Genomic DNA, 16055 nt, shown 5'->3' with positions numbered 1-16055 from the left:
CTGATGTTCACTGACTATCTTCTAGAAAGCATCTACTAATTGGAGGATTAGCTAGAAGCCTCAAGAGGTGGGAAATTACTTTTTTACAGCCTTTATATTCAAAGGTGATCCTAGGCTTGAAAATCATGAATCCCAAGTTCAAGATGTGAAAAAAAATTATTTGTGCAGAAGAGGAAGTAAACACTCTGATATTTCCCAAGATTGGTTTGAATCATGTTACTCTGTCTTGAAATGATTTGCTTGAGTAATTTGTTTACTCGCTATATTCTAAAATAGATTTAACCCAAGTCAACTATGGAAACCACAGGCTCTATATAAAAGTCATGATTTCCCATTAGCTGATCCTCCTTTCAACTTTTCTGTGCCTCTCCACAGGGGAGAGGACTGTGTCTACAACGCTGTGCTCTAAGTTAGCAGGTAGTGGGTAAATCGGCCTGAGCCGTGATTGCCTGTGAACAGGAAGTATAGACTGTCTCCTTGCTGAGCTTTAGCTGCTGGGAAACTTCTTGGCCAAAGGCTGAATAGAAACAGAAGCCACAGCCCTTTTCTCAAACATCCCTGGCTCTTGTCATGAGAGCCCCAGCCCAACATGGAGCTGCCCTGAAGCTGAACTGATCCCCTGACCCTGCATCCCCACCCCGAACAGGTATGCCGCCATATGCAGAACCAGGGTTAGTTGACCAGAAATAGGTTCCACTCGATGGGCCAACCAAAAGCTTTAAGGATGTGGGCAGGAAGCTGTTTCCACGACAAGTCTCCTCAACACGGATATGACTGCTGTTGGCAGCTGCCTCAGCTCTTCCTCTAACGTGGGTTTCTGCGGAATGGAAAGTGGAGTGGTCTAATACGCTGTCACCTGCTTATGTCCCCCTTGCTCTGACTGGCGGCATCCATTCTTCACGAAAACCTTGAGGTTCCAATTCCTTACTATGAACAGCAAGTCTTTGCTGACAAAATATGTGAAATCAGAGGAGACACTGGAGAAGGGTTCAAAGGGTACCAGGGTACACTGGTTCCATGAAGAATTTAGTGTGCTGGAGAGGCTCATGGGGCAGCTTTAATCTCCCTTCTCCGGGGGTGTAATCACTCCATCATTCCCAGCACCCTTAAGAACGCAACTACTCTATCTCAGATGAGGAGGAATCCATTCCCAGCAGGCATGTTATCATATATTAGTAATTTAATATCTACATCAATGCTGTCTTTTGTTTTGAGGCATGTTCACAGCCTCATTTTAAAGGTCATAATACAGGTTTCTTAAACCTTCTTATTCATCCTGCTGTGACTTTGCTTTCAATAGGCAGGGCTCCCATTCTCTGGCTTGGCTCTAGACGGTGCCAGACTTACAGGTCCCCCTGAGTCACAGACAGTGTGTGCTCCCCTCAGCCCCGTGCGGCCCATCTTTCTGGTCTACCCTCAGGCAGTCTCCTCATGACCACCCAATTTGTCAGCTGCAACTGTACTTCTCCATTCTGCCCCGAGAAAATGAATTATTCTCCCTGAATACAGTCTGCTGCCTCTGCTAGGATTAAATTCTAAATATAAGAATAGTCAACGTATTTCACCAACTGAAGTTCTAACTGCTAACATCTATTGAGCTCCTGCAGTGTGTCAGACACTCTCTAAGCACTCCATGAGGAGCAAGCCATGTCACCCTAACAAAATGGATACAGCCAGATTTCACTGATTCCAAGACATTCCTTTCATTCTTTTTCATCTTTTAACATCTCTAAAACCAATGCCTCTTATATATAATAAATAGAACATTTAGTTTAACTCATAGAATTTTTTTTTCTTTCTCAGTGGTACATAAAATAATGCTGTATTTTACCTTAATGGTGTCTTAGATTTGACTCAATAGCTCTGTGTGTTACCTTTGTGAACTCGGATTTGGGAACCACTAAATCAGAGAAGCTCTGATGACTCACAGTGGAACTCTTTTATATTTTCAGACCTCAGCAGTAATAAACATTTACTTGAATGCCACGTCTCTGTTTTGTTCTTCCCATGAAGAACACTGGATTTTCCTCTGGTTTGGGGCAAAACTCTCTAGCAAATCTGATTTTGCCATCAGCAGCTACTAGGGGATGGGGCAGTTAGCTTTACAGATAGTATTAAAAAAGGAATAGACAATTCTCAAGAAGGGTTTGTTTATGAATTCCAGAGACTGTTCTTTTGGCAGTCTTGCAGGCTCTGTCCCACATAATCTTGACGGGAATTATAAATTAAATCCTTTCTAATACAATGGAGACACAAATTAAAGATTAGGCTTTCTTTAAAAAATTCTCTTAGCATGTGGACTCTGCTTTTTTGAATATGACTCCATACCTACTTGGGTTCGAAATTCATAAATGTTGGCTGTGTTTTCCCAGGACTCCTGCCATGAGGCTATTAGGCAGAATGAAGCTTTGCAGGGCTCTGGGCCACACAGGCAGGAAAAGTGAACGGAAATCCAAGAGTGTGGACAACGCTCATGAGATTGCCATGGGCTTCCATCCCCAAATGCCAGGGACCACATGCTTCCCCACATGGGGGGCAGTGGGAACATCTCCTGAGACCCTTTACATTCCTCCCACTTGGAGATGAACCTGCAGGGCGAGTCTTGGGAGAGAAACACGCTGAGTCTAAAACGTGCCCCTCCTGTGAATACAGGGATCCTTGAGTGGACGGTGGACATCTCTTCAGGCTTCAGAGCTCTGTGGGGGTCCCTCGGTGTTTCTGGGTCCTGGCTTAATGCCTGGGGTGGCAGCTGAGCTATTAGCCTTGCTTCTCTCTTTATAGGGAGACCTAGCAGCCCAGAGAAATGGAGCCTGGAAAAGGAATTTCTGCAGGAGGAGGAGGTGTATTTAAAGGCTTTAAAGGAGCGGGTGGGTGCTGTCTTTTGTCTTGAGAGGCTGTGTAGTATAAAGGTTAAATCACCCACCTGGGAACCAGGCTCCTGGGCTCAGAGCCTGGCTCTGCTCCTAACCAGCCATGTGAACTTGGTGGTGGAGTGGGGGTTACTTAATTGCTTTGTCCCTACTTTCTTATCTAGAAAATAATGCTGATAATAACGCCTCTCTCAATGGATTGATGTAGATATTAAATCACTAATATATATAAAACACACAAAACAGTGCCTACAAACACACACGAAAAAGGTTTCCATCACTAGCTGAGCCCTCAGCTGCAGTTCACCACTAATGGGCGCTGTGAGTCTCAGGGGCAGGACGGTTCGCCCTTAATAGTGGGCACAGGATCCCGGGACTGAGGAGCCCAACACTGAAATAGCCCCTGCTCGCCCCCCTCATTTGAGTAAGAAGAATTTTTAATCGTTGGAGAAGTAACCAACCACAGCCCAGGAAAAAGGGAAGGATGAGGCCAGGCCACAGAAAGACCTCACAAGCCAGAGTTGTCATGTCAAGCATGGGCTAGAACTTGAGAAAAATGGGGACCTCCCCAGGGCCAACAAGGATAACTGTTGAACTTTGGCTTCAGAGAGAGAGAAATATGCCTTCACCCCAGGCTCTGATTTCTGGAGCCAGTAGAGGAAGGGAGTCCACAGGATGGACCCTTGGATTCAGCACAAGGACAGAGCTAAAGCTTGAATCCTGTATGAAGGTATGTGGAGAGCCAGGAAGAATCTAAACATTAAGTCCATGGGGTCAAGTGGAGGACTGAAATGAGCTATGACGCTGGGGTCTGAAGGTGAGAACAGAGCCATCAGGTCCAGGAGGAATGTTCGGGAAGGAGCACTTTATAAGAGGCCTGCGTCCAGAGCCCTGGGTAGAAGGTGAGCTCGTAGGGCCACTGGGGCTCCCTCCTCTGCATCCCCCTCCCTCTGCAAGAGACCCATGGTGAATGCCTGCTGCTCAGTGGGCCCACGTCAACTGTCTTTCTCTGGGAGAGGCTGTTCTGCAGCCTGAAGAGGCCTGGCCCAGTGCTGCTTCCTTTCTCACCACTTCACTCACCGCACCAGCTGCAGAAACCTATCTGGTTCACACCCAATTGCTCTGAGATGTCTAGTGGTTTCCACAGCCCGTGGCTCCCACAGCAACGAGATTTCATTTGTGTTCTCCCAGACTGACGTGCCCCGGCCCTGGCTGGCATCCTGTGCCCTGCAGTCCCAGGGCATTTGCAGCCTCCTCTGTGTGTGTGTGTGAGTGGGAAGTAGGGAGATTGTTTTTTTAACTTTTTTTTTTGAGTTATAGTCATTTTACAATGTTGTGTCAAATTCCAGTGTAGAGCACAATTTTTCAGTTATACATGAACATACGTATATTCACTGTCACATTTTTTTCCACTGTGAGCCACCACAAGATCTTGTATATATTTCCCTGTGCTATACAGTATAACCTTGTTTATCTATTCTGCATATGCCTGTCAGTATCTACAAATTTTGAAATCCCAGTCTGTCCTTCCCACCCACCACCCCCTTGGCAACCACAAGTTTGTATTCTATGTCTCTGAGTCTGTTTCTGTTTTGTATTTATGTTCTTTTCTTTTTTCAGATTCCACATATGAGTGATATCATATGGTATTTTTCTTTCTCTTTCTGGCTTACTTCACTTAGAACGACAATCTCCAGGTCCATCCATGTTGTTGCAAATGGCATTATTTTATTCTTTTTTATGGCTGAGTAGTATTCCATTGTATAAATATACCACAACTTCTTTATCCAGTCATCTGTCAATGGGCATTTAGGTTGTTTCCATGTCTTGGCTATTGTAAATATTTCAGCATTATTTCTGATTCCTCCCTTCTCCTCGCCCTCCACATCCAGCCCATCAGCAAGGCCTGTCAGTTCTATTTTCATAAGGCATCTCCAATCACAATGGACATATTTTACTTTTGTAACCAGGAAAAATAATGTGTGTGTATGTGTATCTTTGTGTGTGCAAACCTGTGCGCATACACAGAGTGGGTAGTTTGTGTGTTTGTTGGCAGTTTTTCTATTAAAAAAAAGGCTAGAGAATGTAGGACATGGAGGTTAAGGTTTGATGGGGTGAGAACAACAGTTTAGGTCTCTGAGTATGAAAAGAAGATGAAAACCCCAGAGTTTTAAAGTACACTATATTTTATGATACGAATGAACTTATTTACAAAACAGAAACAGACTTGCAGACATAGAAAACAAACTTACCGTTACCAAAGGGGAAAGCAGGAAGGTAGGGGAGGGATAAATTAGGAGTTTGGGACTAACATATACACACTACTATATATAAAATAGAGAAACAACAGGACTTACTGTATAGCACAGGGAACTATATTCAATATCTTGTAATAATCTATTGTGGAAAAGAATCTGAAAAAGTATACTTTTTAATCAAATCACTTTACTGTACACCTAAAACTAACACAATAATGTCAGTCAACTATACTTCAATTTAAAAAAATTAAAATTGAAAGAAACCGCTATTATTTTAAAATACACTATCTTTTCCACTTCTATTCTGTCTCAAGAAAAATGCTTCTGCCAGTTGGCCCGTGTAGTCTGAGTGTGTACATACATTCCAGTTTTAGATGAAAAGATTTGGCACAGCTGAATCAGACCTCCTGCAGGCCCCTGAGTGGGAGGGTGGAATTCTGCCAGGTGGTGGTCATCTCAGGTAACCTGGTGGCTTCCCTGCAGGCAGAGTTGCCCAGGGAGTGCCAAACAGAGGCCAGCCAGGGGGCGGGACACCGATGGATGGTCAGGGCTTATTCCTTGGGTCTGTAGTGCAAACTCTGTTTTCCTTCAGGGCAGGGACCCTTTCAGTCAAGGCTCAAGAAGGGGAGGCCCTTCTGGAGGAAGAAGGGCACAAGCAGGCACCTTGGTGTTGTAAGTGCCAGATGCCAGATTCTAGCCTGGATGAACATGTGTTCTCCACTGGCTGCAGACTGGGGAGACCAGATGACTGTCTCAAGTTCCACACAGATGTTGGTTTCCCATCCCTGGAGAGAGCTCACTAACCGTTAGACCTAAAAGGAAACCTTTGTATAGAGCGCCCCTCCTTCCTCAACCCCTCAGCTTTATAAAATGACATGGAAATGGTGGTAAGAATGTAAGCTTTTGGAGTCTCATTGCCTGGGTTCGAATTTCCAGCTCTACCATTTATTGGCTGGTGACTTTGGGCAAATTATTTAAACTTTCTAAGCCTGTTTTTTCATTTGAAAGGTGAGGGAAATAATATTACATGCCTTGTGAAATTGTTACGAGCATCAAATGAGATAATGAAGGTAACGTGTTTGGTATAATGCCTGACCAGACAAAACAAATGCTCGACACATTTTAGCTCCAACCATCACCTCCACAAGGATGAGGGTGTGGCAGAACATCTATCACTCCAGATCCTGAGCAACAAATGAGGGAGAAGAGTTAAAAGGTGGTGCAGTGGGACAAATGACAGCAAAGGACCTGCCCTGGTGCCTGCCCCCCCCCCATTATGACATCATCATGGTGCTGGGGAATCATGCCCCAGGATGAGGCAGGGGTGAAGAAGGAGCAGCATCCCAGAGGCCTAGAGATGCTCACTCTGCCCCCATCCCAGCCTTCAGGGCACCCCAGGTTTGCTGTGCACCAGAAAAGGGGAAGTATGCATTTCCAGAAAAATCATAGTGAAAGAAAATCAGCCTCAAGAAGTTGATAGTGGTCAGCTAAAATTAACTTTTGCCCCGAAAGAGAGACACATGGCCAGAAGAAAGAGAAGTAAGAGTGTGCTGCCCAGTGCTTGGGGCCTGGTCCTTTCACCTCAGCTCCCACAGCCAAAAAGGGGCTCATGGCTCAGCTTCGTGGGACAAAAAAAGATGGTGTCCACATCTGGGCTTACAATGCTCAGAGGACAGGGAAGTGGCTTTGTCAGTCTGGGGCTTGGCCCACCTGGCAGAGAAAACAGAAAGAGAAACCGATCAGGGAAACAGAAGAGGACGTTCACACAGTGTGGCTGGTGATGCTGTTGGTTTTACACCATCAGGGTTCATAACCAGCTGCATTTGTGAGGCGCCTAATTTTGGATAACCTCGGTGCAGGCCACCCCTCCTGACGTGCCCATAAATGGGGTGAGGGCCTTGCTTGAGGTCAGCACTTGGTCAGGGTTAGGGTCTGGGGAGCAAGTCTGTCACTAGCAGTGCCCATAAGAGGAAGCCCCAGCAGGTGCCTCTGCTGCTCGGCCCTCGGTGGCCTCTCAGGTCCCCAGCTGGGTTCCCAAGCTCCCTGTCCTTCCTGTGCTGTGGATGCTCCCCCCACCTCCCATTCCATCAGATGTCACCACCACTCACCCTGTGCCCCACTCAGAGCCGCGCTTTCTCCCCCAGAAGGCCGGCACAGCCTGCCTTCCCTTATTGCTCTGCACGAAAGAGAAGTAGCATCACAAAACCAACACTTCTAAGAGGGTTACAAAACTGATCGTTTTTACCACTGTGGTCCCTGATGTGCATTCGTTCATTCATTCGTCTGTTCAGTGAGTATTAATTGAGCTCCTGCTGTGTACCAGGGAGTCCCGAGGCACAGGGTATTCAGCAGGGAACAAGCCAGACACAGACCTGCCTCTGTTGATCCTCACCCCTGAGACAATCACAGGAGGAAGGTGGGGGCTGAGGGGTGGGGGAGCTGTGCCCCGGGATGTCCAGGTCCCATGAACGAGGCCCCTGGGGGCACTGCTCTCAAAGCCTGCATTTAGGCCAGAAGCAGAACCAGACAGACTAAACTTGACCGGGAGCAGCTGGAAGCCCGGAGGCCATGGGCATGCCAGTCCTGGTGGCTGAAGTCCCAGCCACAAGGTAGTGGCATGGCTTAGGTCTAAGGGCTGCAAAGTGAGTCCAGGCATTAGGAAGAGGTCAGAAGGCAGAGAGCAGGGGAGGCAGCTGCTCATGAGTCAGGATTAGGGAAAGAGAGGGTATTGATTGCTGACTGAGCAGCAGGAAATCGGGGTTACTGATGATAACGAAAACAAAAACAAAACTTGCCATCAAGTGTACGGGGTGCTTCCTGTGTCTGCGCCAGGCACCAAGCTAAGCACTTGCACTGCACGGTCTCGCTTCAGTGGTGAAGGGCTGCGGGGACAACTGCTCCTTAGCGTAGAAAGGAATTCACCAAACCTCCCCTTCCTAGACCCTCGCCCTCCCCTGCTTTCCCCACTTCTTCCTAGCGTCTCTGTCTACATAGGAAAATGACCCTCGGTCAGACATAAAGATGAAATGAAGGCAGATTATCAGTCCCCTCCCCTCAAGTGGACAATTAGCATCACCGAGAAATACACCTATTTACTAAGCCTTTGTCCATTCCTGGAATGATCCACTTTGGGCACCACTTTTCCAAAGGGCACAAATGCAAGTGTTTCAGGGGCCAGGCAGGTAATGCAAATGAGTTTGCACGAATAAAAACTGACCCCGGCCTCCGGAACAAGAGAAAACATATGAGGAGGGAGGCCATCTGGAGGTTGCTTTGCTTCAAAGCATGCAACCCAGTGGCTAGATCTTCTGGCTTTTGTTTTTTCCCCAACAGAAGATAGAAATCTGGATTTCAATATGAAATCTCTAAATTTTTGAATGTTGACTATAAAGACGAAAATTAAAACAGACAAGCAACACCTCTCTGGGACTTGTACAAAGCAAATGGAACACACCTGAGAGCTGCCCATTGGCCACTCCGCCTTGCAGCGTCTCAGCGATACCAGAGCTGAAGTCACGGCCCTTGGAACTCCTCCCCAAATGTGTGCAGTCCTTCCACAGAGATGGTAATACCCGTAGGCATTGTGTGAGCAGCAGCTGCTACCAAAACTCTCAAGCAGCTTCCTGATTCCATTATCTGCTGCCTCAGGGAGGGTGGGGAGAGGGGAGAGGCAAGAAGGCACGAGGGAAGGGAGAGGTTGAAAGAATGGGGGGCAGGGTCACTACTAGGGTCTGGGCCTGCCTGTGCTGGATACCTTATCGCCTTTAATCCTCACAGCTTGTGAGGGAGATGCTTTTGCACTTTCCAGAAGTGAATTCTTTCCTAAGGTCACTCAGGTCGAGAGTCTATGGAAGGAGTCCTTGTTCTTCCAGTATATTCTGTGCAACTGGTTGTTGGGACATCTGGGCCCGTGGCCTCAGGGGAGCTGACGCAGCCAAGCCCTTGCTCTGTGCCCCACTGGGCTCGCTCAATGCTGCGGCGCTAAAGCACCCGGGGAGCGCCCGGCTGCTTGGGCCAAAGGGCCGGAAAGGGCAGAGGGATTATCCACAGTCCCGGCTGCAGTCTGCTTCACCCACGAGCATCCCAGCCGCTATCAGACACTTGCTTTCTGCTCAGCACTGTTCTTGGAAGACTTAGACAACTGAGAAGCAACTGAGGTTCCAGTTTCTCCCAGCAGAGAGTGTTCAGTCCAGGGCCTCCAGAAAACTAGGGTTGAGGGGGTACCTAAAGCAACTTGTTTCCAAGTGCAAGGGGCAGTGGCTTGAATTTGCCCTCCCATGCAGACAGAACTGGAGGAAGATTACTCAGAGCTGGGGGAGGCGCTGTGAGTAAGGACGGTGGCCTTCTTCTCCAGAAAAGAGACCCAGAGGAGGGAGCCGAGGACCAGAACTGCTTATTTTGTGCCATTCAAATCCACACATCCAGAATACGATTCAGTAATAAAAAGGAACAAAATAGATACTTGTTACAACATGGATGGATCTCAGAGATATTACGTTAAGTGAAAGAAGCCAGACACAAAAGGTCACATATGGAATGATTCCACTGGTTAGAAAATGTCCAGAAAAGGCCAATCCAGAGAGATAAAAAAGCAGATTAGGGGTTGTCGGGGTAGGAATGGGGATTAACTGTAAATAGTTATGACAGATCTTATTGGGGCGATGGAAATGTTGAAAATTGAGTTGTGCTGTCAACTATACAACTCGGTAAAATTCATGGCGAATTTTATGGTGTCTAAACTTGTAAATACACCCACACTAAGGAAGAGCCAGAAACATAGCACCTTTGATGCAAGGCTAAAGAGGACTTAACTCAAGCACAGGTAAGATCTGTTTCCCAGAGGATCTGACCTGACTGGTAGCCTCCAATTCACAGAAGTGGGTCGGGCTGATCCTCTACCTGATTACAGGCAGGACTGCAGGAGGGAAGCAGATCCCACCCCAGACAGACTGGTGAAAAGAGCCTGGTCCATGAACACATCAGACTAGAGCGATCCTCCCTGGGCATGCGACCCAGTGCTGGTGGCTGGCGGTGCTTTTAATAGAGGAAAGGGTTAGCATTGTACTGTTTTTACAGCTGAGTTTGGGAATAAAAGAGTTCAGTCTTTCCTTGGAAGGGAGAAATCAGGACCCCAAAAGGGAGGGTGGTAGGAGCAGAGGTGGTGAAAAGAAATAGGATTCTGGGCGGTTCTAGTCTTCACTCCCTTACTAGGTATGTGACCTGAGGTCACACAAAATGAAAATGTCTCTTAACCTCCCTAAGCCTCCTTTTACTCATCTGTAATCAGATCTCAGAGGATTTTTGCGAGGATTAAATGAAATCTTGGCACGGAAAGCACTTAGCATGGTGACTCACAGACAGGGGCTTCATTCATTTACTTCAACATTTTTTGAGCATATACCATGTGTGAGACATTGGCAGACACGTAAACAAATGACATAATTCCATCGTGTAAATGCTCTGAAAAAAGAGAACATAACTGAACAGGGTAAGTGGGGGGGGGGGTGGGGATGGGTGGGGCAGGGGATAGGTGACTTTAGATAGTGAAAGCAGAGAAAGGACAGCAGAGCACAAAGCTAAATAATGAGAAGGAGCCAACTCTGCAGGGCTCTGGGGGGAATATTCCAGACAGACAGACCAGCAAGTGCAAAGGCCCTGAGGTGAGACTGAGTTAAGTCAGAGCCGGGACTCGGGTGAGGTGAGTGAAGCCATCTCTCTCAGGACCGAGCCAGTGCAGGATCAGATCCTGTCTTTATTTTACTTTTGATATTTTGTTCATCATGAACTTTCTGGGCATTGATTTTGACTTTTTAAAAGTTTTGCCTTAACATAGTGTTTATTGAAATGACTCGGGTTTTTTTTTTTTTTTTTGGCACCCCTTAAATTTTGTATCCAAGGCAAGTGCCTCACTTCCTCCCCAGTCCTGGCCCTGTGCGGAGAAGGAAATGGGATAAAATGGGATAAAATGGTAGCTGTGTTGATGCTGACGTTACAGTTAGGGATACTTTCCATAAAAGTTGGGATGGGCCGGTGGGCAAGGCCTATGATTCTGTGATTCCAAGGTTGAAGCCTGAGGTTAGGGTTATTGCAAATAACAATCTAGTGATAAGTATCTCTCAGTTTAACTGTTTTTGGAAAAATCAAGAGCCCAGAGGTGTTGGCCAGATGATGCTCAGATCCCCTGAGATTTCAGGTCCGCCAGCTTCCCCTCTCCCCTCTCCTCTGAGGCCACACATGCTAAGGGGATGCACCAGAGTCTCCCCCAGATCCCGCCAGGTACGGGGAGGATTCTGGGGGCCCCTCCAGCTGGTCCCTCCCAGGCTCAGCCCTGTGCCACTGTCACCATTCTCCTCCAGCCCCAGGTCGCTGCCCCATGCTACACAGTTCTCCTGAGAACAGGAAACATGTACACGGCAAAGCTCTGACAAGCCGTCATCTTCTGCCTCCTGAGAGGCCTCAGGCCTCTCTGCTCCCATTAGGAGAAAACCCTTCCTCCCTCACATCCCAAGCCCTCAGGAGGACCAGCCTGGGGGGTTCACAAAATTGTAGTCCCCAAGGTACCTTCACTTTTTCAGGTTTACAGAGCCTTCTGTTGGAGATCTAAGCGGCATCTCGTTTTGCCAGTTGCCTCTTTTACTTTCTCTTCATAGGGATCGGAGAGAAGCAATATTCTTCCCTCGTAATCTGCGGTCTATTTAAGGACTCCCAGCAGCCTTTATGCAAACAGGTCCCCAGTGCCCTTCTGAGACTGCTTACCTCCCTCCCTCCCCCTTCTTCCTCTCTCTCTCCTTGAGCAGATGTAGTCTTTGACTACCTATATGCATGTCACTGCCCTGGGGATACAAGGATGGGTAAGACAGACCTGGCGCCTCCCCTTCTTAGCTCCCAATCTGGTCAGAGAGACAGATGAAGCCATGACGATAGAGTCGTCATGATGAGGGAGGTATGGGGCGCTGTAAATGTTCATAGAGGGGATGGGAAAATCTAGAGCCTCTCATTCTTTCAAAGTATGGGCATGAGGTTCAGAGAAGGCAAAAGCAGTGTCCTCAGTCACGCCACCCCAGAGCAGGTGGCAGGCTGACCAAGCACACGTGGCTAAAACTCAAGGGAACGGCAGCTCCTGCCTCTCCCACACGTCTGGCTGGGCCCAGCCCCAGGCTCGCTCTAACTCTGCTGCCCCGGGATGGCCAGCCTGCAGGAGGGAGAGTCCTAGACCTGATGAGCCTCCTCCTGGCTTTTTCTTTCCATGCTTCCTGGGCCAACTCCACTTTTATGGGTAACACTTAGTCTGCACAGTATTGGTTTTCTAGCTGGAGACCGGAAGTCTGTGGTGGGCTCTGACAGCAAGGAGTGTGTCCATGTTAAGAAGTCAAATAATTTCTTAAACTCCTCCATCAGGCAATGCCCATGTGGAACTTGCCCTCACCCTGCAAGGAGAGCTTTCCCAGGTTTTGAACAAAAGCTGAGCTCGTCTTTTTTGCCTCAACAACTTCTGTTCCTGTGGGCTTATCACAGAGGGCACCACAGATGCTGTGGACGCATAAGTGAGTGACTCAAGGAGCGACTCCGCTGCTCACCCTTGTCTTTAGTGGTCCGAGCTTAAGCAGATCCCTTCCCCCCAAAGCAGTTGTCAGCAGGACTTTCAGTGGGAGCTCAGGCACAGAGGTCTAGGAAAAGGCGCAGACCGGGAAAAGATTAAAGGGCTTTCTTTTCCCATACCCAGAAGATGGACATGGCTGCCAAGGGACAGAGGCCAAGAAATGTACTCCCCAGAGGCAAGGTCATGCAAAGCTTCCTAGAGCCTTCCTGACCTAGAACAGTCCTTTTCCTTCCTTATATTGTTCCACCTTAGGTGAAAGCTGAGAGCAGGTGGCTGGCTGCTTGGAAAACAAGAAGATCTGGAAGCGCAGGCAGGACTTTGCCACTTCAGAGCCACTTCTGGCCTCGGGCTCTCTAGGGTGGCCTGGTGATTTCTCGGCGCTCCTCTTAACGGACTCAATCTTGCCTTCCTAGTGGTACACAGGTCTGGCAAGCAGACGCGGCCACTTGCGTGGCTGGGTTTGAGGGGCCATCCCAACAGACATAGAGATCAGGGTGCAGCCCCGCGGTACAGTCTCCTCTCATTCCAACCAGGGGAACGTAAAAATTTCATTCTGTTAAGACAGCTCGAGCAACTAACATTCCTGAGGGAAAATCTTAATGCAAAGTGGACCTGCCAATTACGGTCCCCTTAGGGGAGGAATGCAGGAAAATCAAATCTCTTAATCAACAACTTGTGTGAAGAGTTTTATTCCTAAGAAAGCAGCGTTTAATATATCATTTTGGTGAAATAATATCCCCTAGAGCGGTGGTTATTAATCCTGACTGCATATTGGAATCCTCCAGGGGTGGGGGGTGGAAAATGCTGATGTCTGGGCACCATTCCAGAGATGGTGATGTAAGTGCTCAGGTGCAGTGTGGGCCATCAGCACAGTCATCCCTCAGTGTCTGCAGGGGATCGGTTCCAGTACCTCCTTCCAAAACCAGAATCCATGGATACTTTCTTATATTCAGTCTCTTTCCCTGTGTCTCTTTCTACATGGTATGCATTATACAGTATGTTATATAACTTTAGAATAGAAATAATGTTATATAAATATATACATGTAAACATAAATAAAATTTACATAAACATATAATATGTATTATACATAATACAATGTGTGTATATATGTATATAGAGGTATGTTATTTTTTAAATTATCTTTTTAAACCATTGCTTTTGTTAGTTTGTTTTGACTGACGTACAGTTACAATGTGTCCATTTCTGGTGTGCAGCACAGTGTCCCAGTCATGCATATATATACATATATTCATTTTCATATTCTTTTTCATTAAAGGTTATTATAAGATATTGAACATAGTTCCCTGTGATATACAGAAGAAAATTTTTTATAAATCTATCTTTATATAATAGTGGCTAACATTTGTAAATCTCAAACTCCCAAATTTATCCCTTCCCACCCCCTTTCTCCACTGGTAACCATAAGATTGTTCACTATGTCTGCTAGTATGTTTCTGTTTTGTAGATAAGTTCATGGTGTCCTTTTTTCTCTTTTCTTTTTCTTTTTTTTTTTTTTTAGATTCCACTTATGAGTGATATCATGGTTTTTTCTCTCTCTTTCTGGCTTACTTCACTTAAAATGACAATCTCTAGGTCCATCCATGTTGTTGCAAATGGCATTGTTTTATTCTTTTTCACTCCATTGTGTAAATATACCACAGCTTCTTCATCCAGTCATCTGTTGATTGACATTTATGTTGCTCCCATGTCTTGGCTATTGTATATAGTGCTGCTATGAACATTGAGGTGCACGTATCTTTTTGAATTAGAGTTCCTTATAGGAGGTATGTTATATTTTCAAAGGAAATACTTTACATTCTATTTTTGGAGCTTACTCCCGCATCCCCCACCCCACCCCCCAACGATGTATATGGGGCACTTTCACAAGGAGCATATAGAGAGCTACCCCTGATCTTGAGAGTCAGGTCAGTGGTCACAAGCTTAGGCTCTTAGAGTGAGACTAACTGGATTCAAGTACCTGCTCCACTTTGTAGCTCTGTAGCCTTGGAAAGATTCAGTAAGCTTCCCTAAGACAGATTCTTCAATTCAAAAAATAGAAATAATGGTGATAATATTACCTCTCATATTCTAATATTTAGTGTATTATAAGTGCTTACTTATGGCACATTTATAAGTTGGGTAACCTTGAGCAAGATCCTTAATCTCTCCATGCCTCAGTTTCCTCTTCTGTAAAATGGGAGTATTAGTGGTCCCTGGCCCATAGGGAAGAAGAAATGGGCTTCTACAAGGATGAGTGTTTGGCACAGGGTAGATCTTACTAAATATTAGTTCTAAGAATTAAAGGAGATGAAGCCTGGGTTAGCCAGGGTCTAGTATCTGAAAAAAGAAAAAAAAAGAAACATATTCTATGTTTATATTAGAGTCTCACTCTTGTCGAATCAACTGTCCTAGAATTTCATCCATTTCATGCAGACTTAAAAATGTTTATACTAGTTTAATTTCTCTGATTCTATAGCAAATTTTCCTTCATTGCTACAAATTTTTGCAAATTTATATTCTGTCTCTTTCTCAACTAGGCTTCCTATTTTTGAGAATCACTGTTATAAATGAGCCTCTTCCTTCAGATGTGTTGAGAAAAAAAAAATATGTTGATACGTCTTAGTTTTAAATCGTCCAAACCTATATTTATTAAATCTTCTATACTGGTACTTCATTTAAAAAATCTGTGTGGATCTGTTTCCGAGAAGGAAGTACTAAAACTTCTTCCAAGAATGATTGTTTTATCTGTTTCCCCCTTGGTTCCATGAGTTGTAGCTTTATATATTTTATGGCTAAATAGTTAGATGTGTATGTGTTTGTAATTGTTTTATCTTTTTGGATCTACTATACTTGTACAATTATATGACATCATTTTTTACCTTAGTCTATTTTGTGTGTGTGGTGGGGTGGGCAGGGGAACGAAGACTGTAAAATCTATTTTGCTTAAAATGAAACTGCTATTCCAGCTTTCTTTCGGCTCTTACTATCTGGTGTGTCTCTCCTTGTCACTTTATTTTCAGATTCTTTACACCTTTTAAAATTTTCCATGCCTTCTCCCCAAACAAGTCAAGTGTCCTAGCACACCTCACGTCCCTGTGGTCCAGCCTTCTCTCCCATCATGTTGGTATTCTCCAGTTTTAGTTTTGATTGTCATGGGCACACTTTTTATCTTTTTAAATGTGTTGTCATTATTTATTTTGGCTGCAATAAAGTTAGTTACTTACCTTATTCTTCATATGGCATTGCCTCTTCCTCATAACGTCTATTAATCTTTTCATGCCAACACATTTCTTTCTTTCTTTTTCATATTGAAGTATAGTTGAT

This window comes from Camelus dromedarius, chromosome 10, assembly GCF_036321535.1.
Source record: "Camelus dromedarius isolate mCamDro1 chromosome 10, mCamDro1.pat, whole genome shotgun sequence".
Taxonomy (NCBI): domain Eukaryota; kingdom Metazoa; phylum Chordata; class Mammalia; order Artiodactyla; family Camelidae; genus Camelus; species Camelus dromedarius.
The sequence above is the reverse complement of the archived record's forward strand: the minus strand, read 5'-3'. Positions refer to the sequence as shown.